The sequence below is a fragment of the Eleutherodactylus coqui genome, chromosome 2, assembly GCF_035609145.1.
Source record: "Eleutherodactylus coqui strain aEleCoq1 chromosome 2, aEleCoq1.hap1, whole genome shotgun sequence".
In the NCBI taxonomy this organism is placed as follows: domain Eukaryota; kingdom Metazoa; phylum Chordata; class Amphibia; order Anura; family Eleutherodactylidae; genus Eleutherodactylus; species Eleutherodactylus coqui.
In genome coordinates this window covers 277,782,782-277,809,969 of record NC_089838.1, presented here as the reverse complement: position 1 = coordinate 277,809,969, position 27,188 = coordinate 277,782,782, and the positions used below count along the sequence as shown (strand labels likewise).

Sequence of the window (27,188 nt, the reverse complement as noted above, 5' to 3'; positions counted from 1 at the left end):
GGAAACAGAAGATTAGCTGATAAGAGGTCTTCCATATATTTAACACACAGAGGAGGAGATCCTACTCCCGTATCCTTCTGTAGCACACCTTCAGAAGCAGCAGCAACATGGGAGACATTATACAGCAGTACAGAGACACTTAAATGTAAATCCAGCACTGCTGAGAGATAAAACACAGAGATGCTGCTGCTGGCTGTAGTAGGCATCTCACTCTGCAGCAGCTTCCTCCTCCTCCCACCTTCTCTCCATAGACTTCTACAAGCAGCATGTAACCCGATTCCTCAGTGAGCTGATAATCCTGTTTATCTCTCAACACAAATTCTACCAAATAAGGTGTGTTCACATCTGCACTGTAGATTCCCAATATGTACCTGAAAATATAGTGCAGCATGCAGTAAAATGAATGACACCCTGCCAGCAGCCCTCGCCACATAATGAGGATGTCATTGCTGGATGGAGTTGTTAACAAGTCGCATTTATTCATTCTTTCTCATCACTAAGACTACTCTTCTGTAGAGCGAGGCAGAGATCCTTCCGCAGAGTACCTACAATCGGTGCATAGTAACAATGCTCCCAGACCAGTGGAGCATGACAGAAACCTGACAGATCATCATATGGATCTGACACTGCCATCATTTTTGCTGTTCTGCTCCTATGACAAGAGAAACATCTTAACTAAGATGTGAACACACCCTAAATTAAAGGGGAACGAGCTACGAAAGTTGATGTAGCTGATAAGTGGACAAAGATGCATTATTTCTGCAATTAGATCTAGTACAAAGTTTCTTCTATTCACCGCTACTATTGATTTATGCAGAGTTTGTTGAAACGACGATGACCATTTAAAAGGAACACTTTAGTCAAAACGGATACATTCTGCTATTCCTACTGCACCATCTGATGGTGCCCACTCGGGTCGTTGCTAGAGCCTTAAAGGATCAAAGGGGCATGAGCCCCACAGTATATGCCCACCCTTCCAAAAAAAGGGCACTCATCATAACACAACCACTGCAATTTTACAGAACGTGTTGGTAAGCGCGATATGAGGCCAAGTTTCTCAGTTCGATATCACGTTTGCCTGTGTGAATATAACCGTTGTGGCTCATTTTCATTAACTCCATTCGCCGCGTAATATATTTGTGGGAATGAGCCCTTTATATAGACTAGCTTACCCATCGCGCGTTGCTGCAAAGACAGACATACATACATTTCGTTTTTATATATCTAGATAACAACCAATCACAGCGCAGCTTTCATGTTACCTCAGTGGTATAATATATAACAACCAGTCGCAGAGCAGCTTACATGTTACCTCAGCAGTATAATATATAACAACCAATCACAGCACAGCTTTCATGTTACCTCAGCAGTAAGAGAAATAACAACCAATCACAGCGCAACTTTTATTCTGCCTCAGCAATATAAAAAATAGCAACCAATCACAGCGTAGCTTACATGTTACCTCAGCTTTATAATATATAATACCCAATCACAACGCAGCATTCATGTTGCCCCAGCGGTATAATATATAGCAACCAATCACAGCACAGCTTTCATGTTACCTCAGCAGTATAATATATAGCAACCAATCACAGCCCAGCTTTCATGTTGCCTCAGCAGTATAATATATAGCAACCAATCACAGCCCAGCTTTCATGTTACCTCAGCAGTATAAGAAATAGCAACCAATCAGAGCACAGCTTTCATTTTACCTCAGCAGTATAAGAAATAGCAACCAATCACAGCACAGCTTTCATTTTACCTCAGCATTCTCAATATCCAGCAATTGTCTTGCGAAACGTTCGGCGGATGCATCATTTTGTAGTTGAACACTCATCCCGTTGCTCATAATGCCTTTTGCTTTCGTGCTTGAGATGGAAATCAAACGATCTTTGTCTGGGGGGGCATAACTGTCGACGACGCTCGCACGCGTGCCACCTATCGTAGGATAGTTGTACTATGCCTATAATCTTCCCAGGAGTGTACTCAGCAACTTCCCAAAGTTTCATGGCGATTGGATGAATGGTGTAGTAATGCATAAAAGACATACATATATATATATACATACATACACACATACATACATTATATATCTCACCAGGAAGTGAGAAAATTAGATTGCGTACGTAAAATTTGGACGCTAATTCTTTTGCGCTTAGAATTGAATAATCGGATTGGGACCCATTAGCTTTGCCTATTTATGACATAATCAATGCTCCTGCCAAATTTCATGTTTCTATGACATCGGGAAGTGAGAGAATTAGTGGCAATGATGGAAATCGAACGATCTACGTGGAGGGGGGGGGCGTAACTGTCAACGACGCTCGCACGTGCGCCATTTATCGTAGGATAGATGTACTATGCCTATAATCTTCCCAGGAGTGTACTCAACAACTTCCCAAAGTTTCATGGCGATCGGATGAATGGTGTAGTAGCGCATAAAGGACAAACAGACACACAGACAGACACACACACACAGACACACACACACACACACACACACACACACACACACACAATCTGTGAAAAGCCAAGTGGAAACCCTGCGGATACGGTTATGGCTGCCATTAGCGGTTGTCCACTAGCAATAATTATGGTGAAGGAGACCACGGTAACTTAGAACTTGCATAAAGAACAACAAGAAAGAAGAACTCAAAGGATTAATATTTGCAGAGTTTCATATTTCATGGAGAATGTTTCTTGATTGAAGCATTACTTTGCACATTGGTAAGTACTGATTACATAGTTTCTAATGGCAACACAGAGAATGGAAATCAAGAACTCAATGTAACGAAAACATCTATGTGTTAAGGAACCTAGAACCCGTCCGGGATCTGAAGAGTTGGGTGCCTACATCTGAATGTACAAATCAGCCATCTGCGGCTCTCCCATGACTTCCGAAGGGTTAAATACAAGCTTCACCCTAGCAATTACTCACAACATCATTACCGCGACCGCTTAAAAGCCAGGCTCTTCTGATGATTACGTTAAACACTATGTTCACCATTTAATCCCAGCCTCTGGCGAGGGCACAAGTGTGGTTTTTGACGCCTTTTGCCTGCGGTTGCTGTTTAACACGTTTAGAACTGCACAAGATGTTGGATCTTTATAAAATCCTTTATTATCCAGAAGGGTCATTAAAGGGTTACTGCAGACGGCCTGGGTTACCATGTTCAAAAAGAACATATCGCTACGGTCTAATCTGCATTACAAACTGATAGGAACTTTTCCTTAGCCATTACTGTGCCCATTTATGATCCCATTGGGGAAAGTAAAAAAAAAAAAAATACAAAAATTACATGGCGTTTAGTTGTTTTCATAGCCGAAAATTCTAAATCCTTATTCTTGTTTCTTAAGTTGTATTGAACCATTTCTGGAGTCCAAGTTGTTCTGTTCAAACCTCGCTCATTTCAATAAATCAATATGCTAAAATTCTCACGGATGATGTATTGTAAGTCGCATGAGAAGAAAGAAAAACTCAAAAAGGATCGTGGGCTTCATTTATCAAACCTAATAGGAAAACGGTGTTTGTTGCCTGTAGCAACCAATTGCAGCTCATTCTACATCTGTGGTATGAGGGCGGATTTACATGAGCGTATAGGTGCAATACGCAGAGACTAGAACACATTGACTTCAATGGCTTCATTCTTATTAGTTTTGCACACCAAGTTTCCCCATAGACGTCTATAGGCGTCGTGCACTCAAGAAGTCCACAATTCTGCAATACACTGCGCAATTCTCCATGACAAGGAACACACCTGGAACTCATTAGGCTTAAATAGCCTTGAACAATCAGGGCACGTGTGTCCCGCGTCCCTGTGAAGCAGCCCAGCGTGCGCAAAAAGTACAGTAATGTGAGCAATAAAGTGTGCCAAAGCATGTCGTTCATGCCGCAACTACATTGTGCATACGCTCGTGTGACTCCGCCCCGAGAGAAGCTGAGCTGGGATTAGTTTCTATGGGCAGCAAAGACAGTTTTACTACTAGTTTTGATAAATAAGGCCTTTGTGTCATTTTGAAGTTCTCATTTACTACCGTAATAGGTTTGCCAACAGTCAAGAAGTTCCTGGAAAGTTAATGAAAAAAGGGAAACTTTTTTCCATTGTTTGTGAACTTTTGAGGCTGGTGGTACTTTAGCAAATTATTCTGATTATAATTAATCATTTTACAGCTCACATGCTAATGAGTTTAAATCAGTATATCGGTGAAGAGGACCCTTCTCCGGGGTTGAAATGCGTGGCTTTTTTTTTTTTTTTATAAAAAGTTTATTTTTGGAGGCATACTAAAAGGTATCATATCTACAAGGTTACGTGGTTTCTCTTGCTGAGAACAATCCCATGGAGGCATACTGATATGTTCTGCATTAGGCGCCTTGCATCAGTTGGTTTCTTCTATGGTATTCTCATAATCTCTCTCATTAAGTATGATTTTCAAAGTGTCCATAAAAATGTTGGTTGTCCATAATTTTTTAGATGAAATGTCCAGGAAAACAAAAACCCTCAGGCCGGCATACTTGTCACCATGCAGGACTATGGTTGTATGAAGCACAACGGCGATTCCACAACAGCGTGCACAGACAAGAAGAGTTCAAAGAAACTACAGATAACTGTACAGAGGAGATGCAGCTGATGGAGAAACATATATGGTGTGCTTCCAGAAGTTTTCCTCGACTAGAGAGGTTCTAAAACAGTCTGAGGGAACTCGAAGTATCTCCAATGAGAAAATGTAACTCAACTGACCAAGTATCAGTACAGATCAATGTACCAACAACAGCGCATCAAGTACTAACTATACAGCTTTGTAGGTACACATCGTCCAACAATGGAAGCCAAACAAGCCACAGACAGGAATTTTCTACAAAAATGCCTGATCTAATCAACACAGACCGTCACTTTCTTGCAAACATCTTGTTCTCAGACGAGGCCACACTTCATGTGTCAGAATATGACAAATTCGCGTCATGTGTGGACATGTCTGAGATAGCCCAAAACTGAAGCGATGTGGTGAAATGAAAGACGGGACTATCAGTCCTCCTCCCCCTCCTTTTCAGTGAATGTACAGTAACTGGCCCCGTATACCTTGACACGGTAGAAAAGTTCTGTCTCCCCAAGTAGCCAATTTGAAACTAACATCTTCCAGCAAGTTAGGGCTCCCCCACTTTAGAGTATGGAGTGCCCTCAATAATGCCTTTCGAGAATGTTGGATTGGACATAGCAGATCAGTTTGTTGGTTGCCCCATTCATCAGATCCTACTCCGTTGGCGTTCTTCCTCTTGGGCTACGTGAAGGACTGGGCATTTGCAACTACAGTGAATGATCTCCCGTAATAGGATTGCAATGGTAACGGTGGAGATGTTGGAGAGAATGTGACAAGAAAGGAGTACAGACTGTATAATGTTTGTGCTACTAATGGGGCACATGGAGAGGTTTAATAGTGTGTGAAAACAAATGACTTATTCTTACATTTCCTGCCGTTTCATTTTCCTACCATTGATACTTTCTGCTCTGTGAACTGATAAAACATGGGAGGTTTAAACAGAACATCCTGTATATCTGACCCGAAAAAACTAGGTGCCAACAGATGTGACTGCACACCACTCAGTGGCCCTAAAAAGTCATATGGGCATCATTAATTGTTGATATCCTGCTCAAACAATCATTCATTATAATGTATAGCTACCGCATATCTGGCAAGATGTGGAAGTCCGCTGATAGCCAGAGATTAGAAAAGTTTGACAACTCAACTTCCAAAGGTGGTCATGGGGCATTGGTGCCAGACATGGTGCAAAAGTGGGAAAAAAAAGTTAAAAACACAGCACATGCCAAGATTTGCAACCTTTTTCTGCAACAAGACTAGTTTAGGATGCTGCATAATTCCCCATTGGCCATTACAGTTTTTCAAAATGCTCATGCATGCTCAGACATTGGGTGACGAATGACCCATCTTTCTGGGAGCATTTCTTCAAAGAAGGATTATTTGTGGATGGAAGATATGCTCTTCTCACAAAAAGACCTTCCAGCTACCTGATGAGTCTTTCCAGGCGTCGGTCTGTCATAGATCGGCTAGAACGATTATTCATTGTCCAAGCTCGCCCAACCAAAAATCATTTTGACTGAAATTGTCCATTTTCATCCACTTTAGTCTGTTGTGGGTACTTTTGGTTTTATGGCCAGCCACAGCGCGAACTGGTCTGGAGCAAGGACAACACATCTAAAAAGCATGTGCTGCAAAATTGGATGAGCTTGGTTATCAAGCCATGTAGGGTCTTGTATTGCTCACTGTAGCATGGTGCGAGAACTTAGAAATTGGTTGAGGAGGGGTTCACTACATAGCTTACTTTCAAAAGCTATCCTGTAAGGAACACTAGACATAACACAATATCAAATTGTGCTCTGAGTGTTTCTGAAGAGAGAACCCATCAGTACTTCGAGGCCACTAACCCTTAGCATGTGGCCATGAAGCTGGGCCACATCTACAAGCTTTACTTCCTAAAGATGCCCCTGTAAAAACTGTCCGTTTCGCTACTAGCTACTAAAAACAAGCACATACAGTCCAATTTAATCTTTTATACCGACACACTAATTCACGAATATTACTAGTAGGACTAAACCGGAGACTGCAGCTCAAACTATGATCTGGTCAACCTTAAGGATTAGTTTGTATGAACTCCAACACCACGAACCAAGTACCATCCTACCTTTTCTTGAGTCATCAACTGCATAATGCCATCAGTGCATTTCTCTCACCCTCAAAAGAAAACCCTAAAAACAAATGAACAGAGAAAGAAAAAAAAAAACTGAAATGTACATTCACACAGCAATTACTGATCAGGCAACTTCATGCGTGAGCGGTAGGGTTCATTCACACAACGGTGAAGTCATGTTGTGATTTTCTTGCTGTGATTTTCCATTGGAAAAGCTTTTCTAAAACTAGTTGCCAAAAACACAACTTGACCGCAGTGTTCCAGCACTAAACTATTGATGATGTATCTTCAAGGTCAGGTCATTAATAGTTGATCATTGGGGGTCCACCAGTCAGGATCCCCACCGATCAGCTGAATGAAGTGGCTGTGCCTGGTATTGCAGCTCAATTACATCCACTTGAATAGGACCAAGCTACTCTCAGGCCAACTGACTAATGAATGTGAGCCCAGGAAGAGGTCGCAGCTGATTATTGGGGATCCCAAGCGACGCACCCCCACCGATTAACTATTGTTGACCCATCCAGAAGATAGGACGTCAACTATCTTCTGGATGGGTCAACAATAGTCACAGACAACGTCAAGCCCTAAGCATATGGCATGTAAGGCATTACACCAAGTCGGCTCCATATTATGGTGCCTCTGTCCAGCACTATATTCTTACTCAGATACAATGGCTCTAAGGGCGACTACCTTGCAGTGGAGCATGACAACATTTGCATGCCAGTCTGAATAAAAAATTAGTTACTCATAGGGCCTCTCTCATAGTTGGTGACTTGCTGCAGCTTGTGGTAGTTTTACTTCCAGCTTCATTTCAAAGCCTCTAACTAACCAATGGCAGCAAACCAGAATGAATCAGCTGCCTTCAGATTCCCTGCAAGACTGGTCTGCTATATCATGGCCTAAAAAGGTTCATCCTGTTTCTGAAGATGAAGGAAAAGTTTCCCCCAACATTTTTAAATACTCCAAAACACAAAGCAACAGCTTTCATTATGAACCGCTTGGACATTTGTTTTTATTGCCTGTCAGCATTTTACTGATGAGCTATTAAGCCCTGCCATAAGCAGGGCTTAACAGGCAAGTAAGCAAACAATACAAATATATGCAGCTAGGTCCATCAACTGTTGAAAACCCCTTTGGCACCCTGCAAGTGCGTCACAGAGGATCTGATAGGGTGACAAAGGTAGCCCCTTCCCTCTGTTAAACTCCTTAGATGCTACACTACTTATTGACCCACAACATTTAATAGGTTAAGCTCCCAAGATCAACTCCGACCCCTGCTGTTAGAAGAGGATATCACGTTAGTTACAACCAGCCACCGCTGGTGATGGTGCGGACAAAGCTCCTGTGTCCACTTTGTTACCATTAAGTAATGGTACGGCGGTTCAAAGTAACAGCGCGCTTACTGTGATGTACTATTACCTCATAGGGTAGAAAAGGGCAGAATTCAGTATAGATAGACTGGACAACTAACCCATAACATGATACTAGTCTGCAGTTGGGCGAGTTATCCTAGTTATTAGCTGATGTTCTTCGGTGTTTGATCCATGGGTGCGTTTTCCGGGACCACTGCTGAACAGGAAGTTGAATGAGTTGTGGGATTATCAGGATAGCCATGGAATAATTTCCCCCCCCCCCAATGGGGGTTGCAAAGTTCAGCCCCACCCCCTCCCCCCATTGATCAAACATTAAAGGGGTATTCCCATCTCACACTTTTATGGAATATGCACAGAATAGCCTACAAATCAGACAGGTGGGGTTCCCACACCAGTCTCCTATTCTGGCCCCACTGTCCCTAGCCAGGATTATGGAAACAGCCGAGTGGCTTTATTACTCCGTTACTGCAACACCCATAGATGTCAATGGGAGTTACGCAAACAGCATAGTTAAGGGAGTTAAGAAACCAGTGTAGCCAAGTCAGCCGTTTCTACATTCCCAACCACCATGTATAGAGCCGTGCTGCCATCTATGCCGGGCTAGGAGCAACCCTTTAACGGCCTATAGAAAGGCCAGGACATCAGTATCATACTGTAGTCCACAAAAACCCCTAGAGAGCTGCAGGCGTAAAAAAAGCTATTAAAAGTATATAATAAGGGCGCGTTCATAGGGAACAGATTTATTATAGACCATGATGCAACTATAAATCCACTCCATACATCTGGATGCGGCTGTTCCTACATCATTTGCGCAAAGTTGCATCAAACTTCTTCAGGTGTAAGGAACAGAATTTAAGTAGTAGATACTTCTGCAATAAATCCACCGTATCTGCGAGAACACCAAGTTACTTTTTACTATAACTGTACTATGAGACAAACCCCCAAAGCACCCGGGTTTATATAGTCACAAGGTGCCAGCTGAAAGGAAGTAAACCTATAAGCAGACTGGCAGCGGCTGGACTGCACTGAAAGGATCCCATAAATCTCTCATACTCCGATTGGGCCACAGTCACTAGTGGGGTGCCACAAGGTTCAGTATATTTATCAATGACCTGATAGAGGGACTGCACAGCAAAATTTCAATATTTGCAGATGACACAAAATTATACAAAATAATTAATGCAATGGAGGACAATGTGCGGCTGCAAACGGACCTAGATAAGCTGGGGGCTTGGGCAGAAAAATGGCAAATGAAGTTCAATGTTGATAAATGTAAGGTTATGGGCAGCAAGAATGGTTGTTACCAATATTCACTTAATGGGGTACCGCTAGGGAAAAGAGATATGGAAAAAGACCTGGGGGTACTAGTGGACTATAGACTAAACTGGAGTAACCAATGCCAGTCAGCTGCTGCAAAGGCAAATAAAGTCTTGGGGTGCATTAAAAGAGGTATAGGGGCGAAGGATGAGAACATTATCCTCCCATTATATAAGGCACTTGTCAGGCCCCACATGGAATACTGCGTACAATTCTGGTCACCGGTGCTCAGGAAAGATGCTACGGTATTGGAGGGGGTTCAAAGAAGGCCAACTAAACTAATACATGGAATGACGGGACTGGAATACCCAGAGAGGCTATCCAAATTGGGACTATTTACTCTAGAAAAAAGAAGGTTAAGAGGCGACCAAATAACCATGTATAAGTACATGAGGGGACAACACATGGATCTCTCCCGTGATCTGTTTATACCCAGGACTGCAACGGTAACAAGAGGACATCTGCTACGATTAGAGGAAAGCAGGTTTCATCACCAACATAGAAAGGGATTCTTTACTGTAAGAGCAGTTAGACTGTGGAACTCTCTGCCTGAGGACGTGGTGATGGCAAAATCCTTAGAGGAGTTTAAAAGGGGACTTGATGTCTTTCTGGAGAGGAAGGATATTATAAGCTATAAATCTATTATTTGTTAATCCGGGTATACAGGCAGGTAGGAACTATTAGGGGTTGATCCAGGGAACAGTCTGATTGCCATTAGGGAGTCGGGAAGGAATTTTTTCCCCAAAAGGGCTAATTGGCTTCTGCTCTTGGGGTTTTCTGCCTTCCTCTGGATCAACAAAACAGGAGGTGGGACAGGCTGGACTAGATGGACATTGTCTTCATTCAGCCTTACGAACTATGTTACTATGTTAGTGTCAGTCTTCCTGACTAGAACCTCGTAAAACAGCTGTCTGCTGGGAACAACCCAACCATTATATAATTAGACTCTTTACTACCCCAGCGAACATCCCGAGCATTCTCATTAGCCAAGAGTCTTATGTGACATCGCTGCTGACCAGCTCCTACTAGAACACTACCTTCCTGGGATACACTAAGGGTTCGTGTATGTGAATGACCTATTTTTTCGATGTTGGCTGCGTTTACACTTTAGATTATCGTTCATTTTTGCTCGTTTGATAGTTATAATTGTTCCGTCTACAGGGGCCTTAAGAATTCTCCAGCACTTATTATCTAAGAACATCTACTTATATATATAGTCTTCTCCAGTCCACAGCTCTACAGGCGATGGTATGTCATGAAGATCTTGATGGCCATATTTAGGATATTGATGTATGGCAAGTTCATTTCAAGACCGTTGTATAGACATCTTAGATTTTTTTTACCTGGGTCATACATATATTACTCTTTGGTATACAGGCAGTCCCCGGGTTACGAACATGATAGGTTCTGTAGGTTTGTTCTTAAGGTGAAATTGTATGTAAGTTGGAACTTACGCCGAAAAAATGGCTTTGAGCCTTATCTTGCTTGAAAGAAAGACTGATAAGCATATTACACTGATTTTGGTCTTCTATTCAAATTATCAAGAGCCATCTCGTTAATTAAACCACGGTGTTGCTTGGTAATAATCGTAGCATTCATTAGAGAATGGCCTTTCACAAGCTCCATTATTCTAGCTTTATCTTTTACGGTTGCCATTGTTGACCGGCCGTAACCAAACGCTCTGCCAATGGATGACAGAGTTTCGCCTCTCTCTGATCTCTTTATTTCTACTTTATTTTCCATGGAGATGGTTTTTCTTTTCTTTGCTGTATCATCAGCACTTGCATCAGATTTGTGTTTCCGTGGCATCGTTGCAGAGCAGTACACGGACGGTACTGTATTTACAAGGTTACAACAGTGACAAGAGACAACTTTCTGTAATGTGCAGTACAAGACCAGGAAGAAGAGGCGGGCACCCCTCGGCTACACATCTTCCCATAATGTACAGTACCAGACCCGAAAGAGGCGGCGGGCACCCCTGGACTACACATCTAAAAAGAGCCATCTTCCCATAATGTACAGTACCAGACTCGGAAGAAGAGGCGGGCACCCCTCGTCTACACATCTAACAAGATCCAACTTCCTGTAATGTACAGTACCAGACCTGGGAGAAGAAGCGGGCACCCCTCGTCTACACATCTAACAAGAGCCAACTTTCTTTAATGTACAGTACCAGACCCGGAAGAAGAGGCAGGCACCCCTCGTCTACACATCTAACAAGAGCAAACTTCCTGTAATGTACAGTACCAGACCCGGAAGAAGAGGCGGGCACCCCTTATCTACACATCTAACAAGAGCCAACTTCCTGTAATGTACAGTACCAGATCTGGGAGAAAAAGCGGGCACCCCTCGTCTACACATCTAACAAGAGCCAACTTTCTCTAATGTACAGTACCAGACCCGGAAGAAGAGGCGGGCACCTCCCCGTCTACACATCTAACAAGAGCAAACTTCCTGTAATGTACAGTACCAGACCTGGGAGAAGAGGTGGGCACTCCTCATCTACACATCTAACAAGAGCCAACATCCTGTAATGTACAGTACCAGACTGGGAAGTAGAAGTGGGCATCCCTCGCCTCACATCTAACAAGAGCCAACTTCCAGTAATGTACAGTAGCAGACCCGGTAGAAGCGGCGGGCACCCCTCGCTTGCATATGTAGCAAGAGCCAACTTCCTGTAATGTACAGTACCAGACCCGGGAGAAGGGATAGGCACTCCTCGTCTGCACATCTAACAAGAGCCAGCATCTTGAAATGCATGTACAGTTCTACGAACCAGACCCGAAAAGGCGGGCACTCCTAATTGGTTGTAATTCGATTGCGGTAGTATTACATCCGCTGGAGTGCTACGTAGTAGGCTTTGGCTGCGGGCTCATTCAGATGGGTGTAAGTGAATTTCAGTCACTTACGCAACATGTTTTGTGCCCGCTTCTGTAAGGTCTTACTGCGCATGACTACAGTGCGGATTTGCACATGCCAAAAAAAATAAAAATAGAACGGCCCATGTACCCGCAGTGCAAATATGTGCGTGTGTGAACAAGCTCTAATACCGAGCCTCCCGTTCATATGTATGAGTCGTACATAAGTCGGATGTTCGTACCTCAGGGACTGCCTGTACTAAAGTACATGTAATACAGCACATAAGATACATTGTTACCTATGTAAGGCACGCATTACATAAGAAACAAGTAAAACAAGGGCAGCACTCCAAAAGTTGTGGTGTATTGAAAACAAGCAGAATTGTAGATCAGAGGTGACTCACCTGCATGAACAGCCACTTCCCCACAGGGTCGGCTGGCACACCTATCATCTGGGTTTGCCTTGAGGCTCAAGTTTGGAATGACTGCAAAAGTCCCCATCCTTACTGGATATCCAGAGTGTGGAGAATGTTTATGGAATTTCCGCAGGTGGAATACACCCCAGACAAGCAAAGAGATAGGTCAATCAGAGGATTAAAAGGGGCACGATATAAGACAAGCAATCTGTACAGAAGGGTCTCCCATCTATTTGATTGTCTTATACTGTACCCCTGGAGCGCAGAAACTTTTTATCATCTGACTGACCTATCTCCACGCATTAGTGGTATACCTGACCCGCTCCTTACATACTTCAACCCTTCTGAATGACTCCTCTTAGGCTGGGTTCACATACATCACTTGTGTCTGATAGGCTCTGGTGTGACAAGACGGCACATAACACAACTGATGTTATTTTGAAGGAGTACTTTATGCTCCCGTCTGGCATCTATAGTGCCATCTCTTCCCCTATATAAACAGCCCTCTGCTGCACTGTAGTTACAGCAGTGCCATCCTTTTTTGCTGTAGTCATACTAGTGGCATCCTTTTACCCTATAGTTATAGCCCTCACTCCCTAACTAGTTAAAGTAATGCCAACCCTTGACCCCTGTAGTCACAGCTCTCACTCCTCCATTGTAGTTATACCATGGGCCCTCCCTCTCCCCCATTGTGGTTACACCATTGGCCCTCCCCCACTGTGGTTACACCATTGGCCCTCCCCCACTGTGGTTACACCATGGGCCATTCCTTTCCTCTATAGCCACAGCCTTCTCCCCTCTACTGTAGTTATAGCAGTACCATCCTTTTCACCTTCTCTTTCCCCATGTTGTCACAGTAGGCGTCTCTCTTAACTTATGTCAATCAGTCATGAATACTTCCAGGTATTATCAGTAAATTCTGAAATGGGCTTTTGCCACACTAAACATTTATCCTCTAACCTGCAGATATAGCATACACGGGTGATATTTCCAGGCATATGCCAAGTATTGGGTAAAACAAGTTCTAAGCAGAGTCCAGGGAGCTAATAAATCTGAATTAAAAGTAATTGTGTGACCTACATTCTAAAAACGGTATCACTGCCACAGCTGTTGCTGTGGTTACATGGTGGATGACAGCGGCACGAAAGCGGTTTGCTGGTTTGGGGCTTTTAAAAAAGTAGTACAACAGGGTAAATTTTTTTCCTATTTTACACTAATACAAAGTGATTGTTAGGGGTCAGAAAACCCATTTAAGAAGGGATTAAAGGGGTTCTGACATGAATAATTTTTTTATGCTTTAGCAGCCATTGTTCCCTGGTCTGCCTAATGGACCCAGGGAACCCATGGGTTAATGGCTGCTAAAGCATAAAAAGATAACACTTACCTGTTCTTCTGTTGTTGTTGACATCGGGGGGTCATCTCCCGGCAGCATATTAGCACTTTCTGCTTAGGTTAAGCAGCCTGACTAGAGCCACCTGATTGGTGCACGCTGTACAGTCACGTGGTGCCGAAGAGCCAATCAGGTGGCTCTAATCAGCAGCGCTGCTTAACCTAAGCAGAAAGTGCTAGTATGCCTCCCGGCAGGCAGTCTTCTTTCTCCAGCAGCCGCGCCGCTCCGGGATCGCGCGCATGCGCAGTGGAGAGGTGCCCTCTGACAGGAGTCAGGACGGCCCGCGTCTCCACTGCGCATGCTCAGCACTCCGGAGTTCAGCCGGACGGACGGGCCGCCCACAGCAAGCACTGCTTGTGACGTGCTTGCTGTGGCGGTCCGTCCGTTGACCTCGGAAGTGCCTGACGGACGGACCAGAGCAGGAAGCGGTCTTTTTGACCGCTCCTGCTCTGCTTTAAAGGCACAGAAGAAGATGCCGGCTGGAGGGGACATGCCTGGTGATCGGGCCAGGCCAGGCAAGGTGAGTACAATTTTTTTTTTTTCATGTCAGAACCCCTTTAAGTGTTGCCTGGTAGCCATACTGACACTAATCATAGCTATTAAATCCATCTCACGCGCCAGTCCGACGCGATCACAGATCCTTCTGCCTTTCTTCTCCGCACAGAAAACAAACACTTTGCGTGGATACTTTGCTAATTCTTTATTACCTGCGAGAATGTGTCTTAGAGAACAACTTGGCAATGCTGCCAAGAAGACATCGCCCGCTGCCAGCAGGCAGACCTAGCTGACGTACACTGGGTCAACAGCAGGGCATACTTGTATCTACTGATGCGGATTATCAGCTACGAGAGGAACAGTCTGCCCCCTGCTGGAATAATAATGAATTGTGCCATTAATATAAATACTTGAGAATTGTTAAGCCAATTTTACATCTGCGCCGGTACGACTGGCCGGAGGTTCCATCGCCGATCTGACTCAAAATACTCAGAAAGTGCTGCATGCAGGGCTTTTTCTTCCATCCAAAAGCCTGGTAGCTGGGTGGACCACATTATAGTCAATAGGGTCTGTCGGCCGCGGGGATTCCCTTTTCCTGCTCCCCAAACTGAGCAGAAAAGCACAGATGTGAAATCCCCCTTATAACATCTTCTTGCTGTCAATGAATAGGAAGATTCTTGTATCCAATCTAGACAATCCTCTGTGAGCCAAGCCTGTGGATACGTTATCTCCTCTGTAGCAGACGGACAGGAGAAACATTTGTCTTGTTGGTAAAGTTGAGCTCACATAGGATTGCATAGACTGGATACAAATGTAGCAATCCCAAAGAAGCTTTAGGTCTGTAGAGGTTAACAGCCTCTGGACGCCTCAGCAAGCAGAGATCTTAAAAACGTAAAGGATAATAGAAGGTTATTTTATCCTTCACCATCTACATAAAACCCCGCTAAGACGGAAAAAGAGACTTTGGAACAGTTTGGTTCTGTTCATATCCCGACTGAGAAATCAGACCGGAGGAGGACGCGCTGCACTTTTTTCCCTCTGGTCTGTGTGTTTAAAGCACTGCGCAAAAGTCACTGGGCGCAAAATGAAAAAAAAAATACAGTGCATACATGAACAGATCATATTATTAAAAATGGACACGTATAACAGATTAAAATATATAAAATATACTTTTTTTATATTTGTGTTATACATGTCCATTGTTACTAGTATGATCTGCACATGTATGCACTATTTTTTTTTTTGCGCCCATTGACTTGAATGCGGCGCACAAAAAATAAAAATTGGACACACTTGTCCGAGTTAGCCCTTAATCACAACTGGTTATTTTTTTTCCAGATCCACATAACCGAGCCGAGGAACAACTGAAGAACATTTAAAAAGAAAAGGCGCTGTAGCTAGAGATGCGCAAGTCTGGTCTTACCCGTCACTGGACGTCCCCCTCCCTTACAGCAGTGTTATATGTGTGCCCACTGCTCCATCTTCCACTTTACCACTAGTCACAGCAGAGCCACCACCATTTCCCCAGTAGTGAGAGCAGAGCTCCTCCCCACTACTCCTTGTAGTACGGCAGTCCTTAAAGGGGTTGTCTCGCGAAATCAAGTGGGGTTAAGTACTTCTGTATGGCCATATTAATGCACTTTGTAATGTACATCGTGCATTAAATATGAGCCATACAGAAGTTATTCACTTACCTGCTCCGTTGCTAGCGTCCTCGTCGCCATGGTTCCGTCTAATTTCGGGGTCTTCTTGCTTTTTTAGACGCGCTTGCGCAATTGGGTTTTCTCCCTTCGGCTCTGCTCGGCAGCATCTGCGTTTTGGCTCCACCCCCTTGTACGCATCGCGTAGCTCCGCCCCATGACGTGTGCCGGTTCCAGCCTCCTGATTGGCTGGAAGCTGCGCGTGACGGGGGCGGAGCTACGCGATGATGCGTACAAGGGGGCAGAGCCAAAACGCTGATGCTGCTGAGCAGAGCCGAAGGGAGAAGACCGCACAGCGCAAGCGCGTCTAAAAAAGCAAGAAGACCCCGAAATTAGACGGAACCATGGCGACGAGGACGCCAGCAACGGAGCAGGTAAGTGTATAACTTCTGTATGGCTCATATTTAATGCACGATGTATATTACAAAGTGCATTAATATGGCCATACAGAAGTGTATAACTCCACTTGATTTCGCGAGACAACCCCTTTAAGTCCCCAGTAGTCAGACTACCTATGTGACCATTTCCCCGGTAGTCACATCAGCACGCATGCTTTGTCAATAGTTAAAATAGTCCCCACTCCTCACCTTTAGGGCAGATTTACACAGGGGTATGTATATTTGCGCAAAACTAAGTACAACGCATTTGGGCCACCATCGAAGCACATTTGCGCACATACCAGTGCATTTTACCTTACTTTTTGTCATTGTTCTCAGTAAAAAAAAACAAGTAATCTTCTAGATACGATAGCTTTTAACGGCTAACAAAATACATGTTCTAGCAAACTTCCTCAGGCTGCCCTACTTTTTTGCATGTCCCCCTGATTTGAGAGGCTTTTTAGCCTAATGAGTTCCAGATATGCTGTTTTCCCCATGGTTTGCTCCGGGTTACACGCATATTCCATGCGGAGTTACGCATCCCCGTAGACTTCTATGGGTCACTTCGGTGTGCAAATGCGAAAAAACAGAGCAGGTTCTAATTTATTTATTTTGCGCAAAAATAAATAAATAAGTACTAGGTGAGACTGAGCCCATTGCTATCAAAGGGTTCTATTCTCTGTGTATTGCACACACAAATACGTCCGTGTGAAGCCGCTCTTAGTCACAGTAGTCTTCCCAGTAATCACAGCAGAGCTTGCCTTCCTATTGACAAAACCATAACGTCATCCCTCAGTAAAACTCCCCTCTTTCCCTACTTCCAGCTATTAGGGCTACCCAAGTACTTACCTCCACCACTGCAGGAGGAAGCTACCTACAAGCAGGCCACTGCTAACAGAGGACATTGGAGGTGCTCATGGCATCTGTGACCCCACTCGTGCCAGCAGTCTGTGACCGCTCCTGCTAGTGGAGGTGGAGAGCAAACCCCGGCCCCCAGATCTGATCTCCCAGCAGCCATATCCCTGTGTCCCCCCTATATCAGTGCTTCTCAACGTGGGCGTTATTGCCCCCTGGGGGGGGGGGGTGAAGGTTCCTTGTCAAGGGAATGGTGGAATGAAAAAGGGTGGCAGGGGCATTCTGTGTTTGTTTTGTTGATTTTTTTTTTCATCTAGTAACTGCATTTTTCTAAAAAAAAAAGAAAAAAAAAAAGAAAAAGATACCTCGGCTTTCATCGATAATCCGTCCAAAAACAATCAGTGAAATCCGAAACCGATGAAAACCGAGGCGATTATTTCCATATGAAGCACTTACATGTAATGGGAGTTGTGTGCAACCTGCGCGCCTCTATCATATAATGTATGACGTATGACACCATGACTCCGCTACAGATCAATCACACTTCATAACACTGGATAACCTACAGCACAACCTAACCCGCTGTATTACATAATGTCGCTGATTGGCTGGAACTACTTCAATCTTTCACTTGTGTGGGTCTCTGGGAGTTGTAGTCTTAGTGGATGCTAAGTATCTTTTCAGACCACTGATATAAACTACAACTCCCAGAGACCCACACAAGTGAAAGATTGAAGTAGTTCCAGCCAATCAGCGACATTATGTAATACAACGGGTTAGGTGGTTATTTAGATCATCCAGTGTGATCGATCTGTAGTGGAGTCATGGAGTTCTAAAAGTCATACATCATTATATGATCGTGCATTCTGGAAGCATACTTTATAAAAATGGCTGAGAAGAAGAAATACAATCAATAGTCAAATGAATACTAGAAATACAGATTCATCCCTTCTCCTACAAATGGACAGCTTCCCTTGAGCCTCGTTTGTGAAAAGGCAGTTTCGAATGAAGCTCTAAAGCCCTCGAGACTGAGTGATCCCCTTGCAAAAATGCATTCAGACAAGTTGGGTAAGCCCATTTCATTTTTCAAAGGTTTAAAGTCAAAGTTTGAGAACCGCAGCACTGTAGGCAAGCTATTTGGAAAATCTGCTCTCCTTGCTTGCTATGAAGTCTCTTTATTAATAGCACAATGTGGCAAATCACATACTATTGGGGAAACATTTGTGTTACCCGCAGTTAAGAGATTATCAGTACTATGCTGGGGCCTGCCATGGTGAAGTTGAGTCCTTTGAGTAATGACACTGTTTCAAGAAGAATTGACGAGATGGCTGCTGATGTGGAAGGAACACTTTGGATGTGTAATGCAAATTGATGAATCAATGATTAGAGACAATGAAGCATTGCTGCTAGCCGACGGTCGTTTCATCAATCGGAATGATGAGGAAGTGGAGGAACTGTTTACCAGAAATTTAACCACCGACATGAAAGGCTCCTACATGTACAAAAGAGTGGAAGAATTTTTCCAAGAAAAAAACATCCTTGTAACAAATGTACTTGCTTGTGCAACCGACGGAGCTGCATCGTGATTGGTCGATATCGCAGATTTATAGTCCATTTAAAATAGTCTATACCTGGCATAACGTCAGTCCACTGCATGCGCCATTGGCAGCACCTTGTTACTAAACATTTATGTGAGAGATTGCAGGATTCTCTGTACTATGTAATTAATGTGGTTAACCAGATAAAAGACGTTTGAATGAACGTCTTTTCCGCAAGCTCTGTCAAGACCATGACGAAGAAGTCGAAGTCTACTCCTACACACCGAAGTGAGGTGGCTGTCAAGAGGAAAGCGCTTACGACGCTTTTACGAACTTTTTGACACAGTAGTCGAGTTTCTTCGGACGATTGACCCAAGCCTTTGTGATGCAATCGAAGTACGACGTCTTGACGTTGCCTATCTCACAGACATATTTGACAAACTCAACGAGGTCAACACAAAGCTACAAGGAAGCAAACTTAATTTCATTAAGGCTAAAGGTATAATCTCTTCCTTCATTGCCAAACTGGACCTTCATACCAATAACGTGAGTCGACGCGAGCTCTGGCAGTTTCTGAGTCTTCAAGAAATTGCACACGAAGACAGAGACAAACTTCAAGATGCTGACTTAGATGGGTTTTGCTCAAACCTCAAACAAGCCAAAGAAGACATGCAAACTAGGTTTCATGATCTATGTACCTTTGAAATACCAACATGGGTACTCAATCCATTTTCAGCAGACGCAGGAGAATTTCATCCCAGATTACAAGAGCAGTAGATCGACTTGAAACAAAATAACAAAGCCCAAACACTTTTCCAACAATGTGGCTATGAATGTTTTTGGGTGAAAGTGAAGAATTCTTATCCTATGGCAAAAAGTTAAGTTGCTCATGTTAGCTTTTCCATCTACGTACTTAGTGGAGAGGGGCTTCAGCGTGGTTCAGCAGCTCCTGACAAAAGCGAGATACAAACTTCAGCTATGTGTAAGGGGCGACTTGGGACTGCTGTTGATGAAGATAGAACCACATATGGCCAAATTGGCATCCGCTCATCAGGCCCAAGGCAGCCATTAATGACACAGATTCATTGTGGCAAACATTATTATTAGTCTAGTTTTATTGTTCTTGCATTTTAATTAGTCCTCTGATCATTAAGGATTAACGTGTATCTTGCATTTTCTTTATACGTTGCATGTTTCTATTAAAGATGGTATTATTGCTTACTTTACCCCCAAAAATTATCTTCTGCAATAAAACCTAGTTACTATTGTATCTGCAATTAACCTGTTTTTAAATATTTAGCACCTATATTTTAACAGCTGAAATTAAGGCCTCATGCCCACGGCCATGACGGGCTCCGCAAGCGGAATACCGCAGCAGAGTCTGTCACGGCGCCCCCCCACAGACCCAATCCTCACCTCCAGATCTGCTGCATAGCTCTCGCATGACACTGCAGGCGCGCATACGCAGTACAGCGCATGACGTGCCGGCAGCGTCATCTGACACAGCCGGCGGTGGCCGGGGCCGTATTCCCGCTATACTTCCGCTGTGCTACAGCAGAACTATAGCGTGACAGGTGGCTTCCATTGACTACAATGGAAGCCGTCCGCGTGTATGCCCGCTGCAAACAGGACTTGCCGCGGGTAATTTCATGCTGCGGAATTCCACTGTGGATTGTACATTGAGCTATTGGGTTCAATAGAACCTAATAGCTGTAGTGAAATGCCGCGGATTTCTGCCGCATTTTACGCAGCGGAAATCCTGGCCGTGAGCGTTAGGCCTTAGCTGACTAAAATACTTCTTTGGTGATTTTTAGAGACCTGTTTTCACCATTAATGCTTATTCTGTTAAACACTATCAAACTTTCTAAAGAAGAATTTGGTATTTTAATTTGTACTTTTAACTTTGTAAACAAGGTAAACTTTGACTGGGTTTAAACTATTAAGGCTTGGGGGGCGCTGAGCACCATCCCAATACCTAAAGGGGGCGCTGGGCTGAAAAAGGTTGGGAACCACTGCCCTACATGACCACGCCAGACGTCTATCCCCTGGAATATGAGATTGCTAAACAACCCCCCTAATAAACTACATCATCAGCTCCAAACTCCTGCTTGCCGTCAGTAAATGAATAAATACATTCAGATTTCCCAAACATCAATACACTTCAAGGGGAGTTACAGAAAGACTGCCGCGCTCGGCTGTTTCTGCAGAACCCTTCGAGCTGGAAATGCTGAAATGGGCCAACTCCTTTAATAACTAAAGTCAAGGGATTAAGAATTATCAGACTATACCAACGTCCATTAAAGTCAATCGGAGTAAAAATTGGGTTCTCTAGTTTGGCCTCCCTGAACAATAGTGGTGGCCCAGTGGTTAGCGCTGCTGCCTTGCAGTACTGGGGCACCAGGTCCAAAGCCCCACCAGGGTCAGATTCAAGCCTAGAACTCCAGCACTAGATGGTGCAGTGCGAAGCCAACACCCCGATCCCTTCTGCTCAACGCAGAGAGCCAATGTTATGATCTGATGTAGGGCATATTATCACCTGGCCAATCAGGATGAGGAACAACAATAATAACCCTTCATACGACAGGACATAGAAGTAATTGGTGGGAGTCTCACCGCTGATCCTAAGAATGGGTCCCCCTCATGCACCTACCCGCAGAGAGCTAGAGAATGAAAGAAGTGGCGGTCACATGTGCGCAGCACCGCTCCATTCATTTCAATGGGCTGGCGGAAATAGTCAAGTGCTCAGCTGTGTCTGGCGGTCTGAATGAGAATGAATGGGCACAGCACATGTGTGCCCACCACTACAATTAGTCTCCTCCTCACTGCAGGGGGTACAGTGAGCCTGCAATGAGGAGAAAGGAGGGGGGGGGACAAAACCCCTCATTCTTCAGATCATTGAGGGGTCTCAGTGGTAAGAGCCCAAGCAATTAAATTTTAGTACCTATCTTAAGGAAAGGGGATAATTTTTGGCACAACCCTTCTAATGACCCATCATTAAAAAGGTTGTGCCAAAAAAAACTTTTACCACCTTTCCACAGGATAGGTGCTAAAATCTGATTGTTGGGGCGCTTACCATTGAGACCACTGATGATCTCAAGAATTGGGGGTTTCATGTCCCCCTTTCTCAGAACAGATCACTAATAGCAGATGTGTTGGAGTGCGAAGCCTGACCCCCCCCCCTACCATAGCTGATGCCAACCGGCTGCGCTGGACTTCTGGAAACACGGTCATCATGCAGTTGCCTGTAACGGAACCGCAGCTCTCCATCACTGAAATAAATGGGAATAACCTGCAATACCAAATGCGGCCACTTGGAAAAAAAGTGCCACGGGTTCCAAAAAAATAACTCTTTAAATGCCACCTTCTTCTGCCCAATAAGAAGTCTCCGCTGGTCAGTTTATTATTTCACCCCCATAGATCTAACCATCATCATTTGTCGCCAACACTTCAGCACGCCCAAACAAAAATCAAACTACCAAGAGAGTGGGCATGGCATGAGATGGCAGCATGGGTGGCACTATGTGCTCGCGGCCTCCATAACAACGGTGACACTAATTATGGCGCTGCTCTCCGACTGTTGTAGAACTACAACCTCCAGCATACCAGTGCACGCTGGAAGCTGCGGGCATACAAGTGCCTGGTATATAGGAGGGCACCGATACAAGGCATCAGTATGTGCCACTCACAAGTGATGAGCGATGCCAACTTCTAGCACTGGGACTCTGCACTGATCCCTATGGCCGGGCAGCAGGTGAGGAAGCTTTAGGCTGTGCCATCTTACAACTGGCACCACCAGTGCCCTCCAGGCCCTCACCAAGGTACATCTCACCGCCTCGTGCCCTCCCACCTCTGCTCAGTCCATGCTGTACACACAGCTGATGTGCCCTCCATGGCACCCCGCTCACCCCCAGCCTGTTACCTGCCATCACCGGCTCTCGATGGCGACTCGTTGCAGCGGCCCGTAACCCCGGGCTTTGTCTGCCAGCCCCTATGACGAGGAGCGGCGGCGGCAGCGGTGGCGGTATAGCCAGGGGATGGAGGCGGACCCCGCACTCAGCAGAGCGCCACTGACAGTTCAGAGATAACCACACCCCCTGACGTCACCGCGCACACGTCGTGTTCTGGCATGAAGCTCCGATGCGAGACGCACTGCCCTCACCTGGTCACTTCCTGTTCAGTGGAAGCCTGCCAAGTGAGCTGCTCATACCCTGGGATGTCATTTAGGGTAGCCGGCTCTCACTGTTACTAGGCTGGCTGAAGCACGTTCATCATTTTAGGGCAATTTCTAGCTTATAAAGGTTTTCTTAAAAAGTATAATCCCCTAGATTTCTGTAGGATATTATAGAAGGATGTTATAAATGTGGCTGCGGTGCTGTGCGCTCCCACATAATTATACGTTGCACCGTCCATTAGTTTAGGGGCGGAATTGGCAGGATAAAACTTTTTAGGCTCACTTAGCAAAACAGTAAAACTTTCCTGGTTGCCCATAGCAACCAATCACAGCTCAGCTTGCATTTTTCCTCAGCAGCTTAAGAGCTGCGCTGTAATTGGTTGCTATGGGCAACCAGGAATGTTAGGCCGGGCTCACGCAAGTGTAAGATTACCTATTATCATGCGTGCACTGTACACGCATGTGATACGCGGTAATTCGCAGGCAGTCAAATGCATTGCCTTACACAGTTCCGCTCACTTGCGTGTAGGAATGGTGTAATATGCGAGTGCAAAAAAGAACACAGCATGTTCTATATTGCGGCATATTACAGGCAAGAGAGCCCATTGTTCTCTACGGGCGTGTAATCAACGGCGCCCATATGTAATTACATTGTGTATGGGCAGAATATATACGTGCCGAGTTTCTGTTTCCATGGAGATCAAATTTATGTATCTGAGTCTCATTAAGGCCGGATTCACACAAGCGTAAGCGTTTTTGCGGAATTGGCATTGCGTATTTTACTGTCTTTTATGCGTGTGCGCTGTGCGCAACTGCGTGTGCGAAATAACACTGATGCCCTCAGCCCGATAACGTGCCCATCCGTGTGTGTGTAGCCTTAGGGGACACAGCAGGGCTTATAAATTACTAAGGGGGCCCACTGTGATACACCTCCGTGGAAATGAATGCCAGAGCCGACCTGTACATTTCTGGGAAAAGTTTACGTCAGTTCCTGGCATAAATCAAACATGAATCTTTCAGTCCAAAGCGCTCCCCCCCCCCCCCCCCTCCCCCCCTCCCAGCCACCCCCTGACCAATTTTCACAAAAGTGACAATGCCGGCGGAGAAGGCCAAAAAGTCCAAATTTTTTGCAGGAATGGGACTTTTTTACCCCAGAAAATGTCTAATAAATGTCCACAAAGTGTATACTTTACAGAATACTTTAGATGTAATTCATACATGAAATGTCCCACAATCCTTCATGTCTTCTCTCTGCTGCAAGGATTAACCCTATAACATGTTCAGACGTGTCACTTGGAGAGCTAATCCTTAAAAATGCAAAAGAGGGCAGAGGCCAAAGAAATTCTCCAGCATGAAATTCCTAATCCTGTGTTCAAGACTTAAGAAAGAGCAATGTTATCCCTATATACTGTATACAAGCATCTGCATTGGAGCCTCCAGGAAAGATCGGGTACAACATTCAGGATGATATGGTGCAGCGTGCTGCACTATTATGTCCAGCGGAATGCCAGGCAGCATGCTAGACGTCAGACACACCCCATTAGATTCAATGGGGTCTCTTGGGTGCTTTCTGTCTTAGTGAAATGTCCAGCACTACCATTACTTACATTGTTTCAAGCCAAACAATGGAAAAGACCAGTGGTAGGGTTAACAGCCTTGCGGAGATATTGGCATTCTGTTATTCAGTCGTGACCAAATCCTGATACTTGCCTACCTTCTTAAAGGGGTTTTTTCACTACTTAAAATTGCTTCCCAGCCCCTCTATCCTTACTGGTTGCTGTTTACCAGGACATGTGACTTCTGCAGCCAATCACTGGCTATAGAAGGTCACTGCTGAGGTTTGTAATTGGTTGAAGCAATCACATGTCATGGTCAGCGGCAACCAGGAAGGACAGAGTAGTGGGAAAACCCCACTTAGTCCTAGCCGTCAGGCTTGTAAAATAAGGAAAGTTCAGGGAATATAATGCCTACAGCAGTCCTACAAATGATTAGAAAGCTAGAGCTGCAATTACCAACCCCGACCCCTGCAATGCAGACAGAGCGGTCAACTTCTGGTTTTGTCAACACTGACAGTCAGACCAATAATAACTGATCTTGAGGTCCTGAGTGGCGGATCCCAGACGATCAACTATTGATGACCTGTCCTGAGGATAAGTCAACAATAGTTCAAGGGTTGTCTGAGTTCTAGTTTTAAATAAAAGGCCATCCCCATGCAGTAGAATAGCTAGCAGTACTGTACTCCCCTCTCACCACTCCCGCTGTGTCCTGCGCGGGTGCTAGGTCCTCCGTGTCTGTTTACAGGCTGCAGTCCCGCCTGTTTAAGGGACGTCATAGGTGCTTTAGCCAATAACAGAGCTCAGCAATCGAGCACTGAGCTCTGTCATTGGCTGCAGTGCTTGTGACATCCCGTAAACAGACTAGGGCAGCCTATAAATGTGATGTCACATGGGAGATCCAGAGCAGTTAGTTATTTTACTGCTCCGGAAAGGCATTTAATAATAATAATAATAATAATCTTTATTTGTATAGCGCCAACATATTCCACAGCGCTTACATAGACAGGGGGAATACAGAAAGACAAAAAATACAAACATTACAGAACCACGGTTACATAGTAATCAATTGATGGAAACAATAGGGGTGCGGGTCCTGCTCCAACGAGCTTACATACTACAAGTAATGGGGTGATACAGAAGGTAAAGGGCTGGAGATGTGCACTGTATGGCGAGGTGGAGAGTGAGGGGTGATATACACATAAGCAATGGTCAGACATTTGACCGTGTGACGGCAGAATCAGTATGACTGCAGGAGTGGTTTATGATGGGTAGCAGGGATTGCAGTCAGTAGGTCAGGGAGCATGTTATCAGGAGGAGTACAGAGGGGTTCATTTAGGGAATGCGGTATGCCTCCCTGAAGAGGTGCGTTTTTAGAGCATGCCTGAAGTTCTGCGAGTCCTGGATTGCTCGGGTAGCCTTTGGTAGTGCGTTCCAGAGGACCGGTGCTGCTCTGGAGAAGTCTTCGAGGCGGGAATGAGAAGTTTGAATTAAAGGGGCGCTCAATCTGGTTTCGTTAGCAGAGCAGAGAGCCCGGGCTGGGTGATGGATTGAGATGAGGGAGGCAATATAGGGAGGCGCTGCGCTATGGAGGGCTTTGTAGATGAAGGTAGCGAGTTTAAATTGAATTCTGTATTTAACGGGCAGCCAGTGCAGTGACCGGCACAGGGCAGAGGCGTCCGAGTAGCGGCTGGACAGGAAGATGAGCCTGGCTGCCGCATTCAGGATGGATTGGAGAGGGTAGAGTCTGGTGCAGGGGAGGCCGATCAGCAACGAGTTGCAATAATCGAGCCGGGAGTTGATGAGGGCAACAGTAAGTGTTTTTAACGTGTCCACAGTGAGAAAAGAGTGGATTCTTGCGATGTTCTTGAGCTGCAGCTGACATGTTCGGGCGAGAGATTGGATGTAGGGGGTAAATGATAGATCAGAGTCGAATACCCCAATGCAGCAGGAATGTTGTCTGGGAGTTATGGTGGCGCCACACACTGAGATAGAGATGTCAGGAGGAGGTCGGTTAGTGGAGGGTGGAAACACCAGTAAGTCAGTTTTAGAGAGGTTTAGTTTTAGGTAGAGAGAGGACATAGTGTTAGAGACATTTCAGTTAAAATCCACAAATCAGACAACCCCTTTAAGGCTGGGTCCACACGACCGTGATTCGCGGTGTGCCACCTGTGAGAGGCACACGCGGCACGCAGAAAATACACAATGACATTGTGTACTTGCTGCGGGCTGACCATAGACACATACTATCTTGGCATGTATGTGAGTGTAAAACATATTTTGTGCAATTCGTTTGAGCAGCAGCATAGCCGCCTATGTGAGACCCTCGTGTGGAATACGCTATACCAACACGGGCATGTGAGCCTGGAAAAGCCCTTAAACTTTGAACCTGAGGGCAGATAGATTGTTTTGCCTTGATATCCCATGCATCGCCCTAAAATC

The 27,188-nt window shown here is 44.9% G+C and overlaps 1 protein-coding gene across 2 annotated transcripts in view; it reads right to left on the bottom strand.

Moving 5' to 3' along the window:
- Positions 1 to 23,084, bottom strand: part of SLC23A2 (solute carrier family 23 member 2) — a 124,463-nt gene extending 101,379 nt beyond the window's left edge. The window contains exons 1-2 of one of the 2 annotated variants that reach the window (XM_066593063.1): positions 22,942 to 23,081; positions 6,698 to 6,761 (exon numbers count right to left, since the gene is read on the bottom strand). The gene's annotated coding sequence lies outside the window, so the exon portion shown is untranslated. Of the gene's footprint in view, positions 1 to 6,697; positions 6,762 to 22,941 lie in introns of both variants that reach the window. The other variant, XM_066593062.1, reaches the window with a different exon arrangement.
- Between the last annotated feature and the right edge of the window lie 4,104 nt (positions 23,085 to 27,188).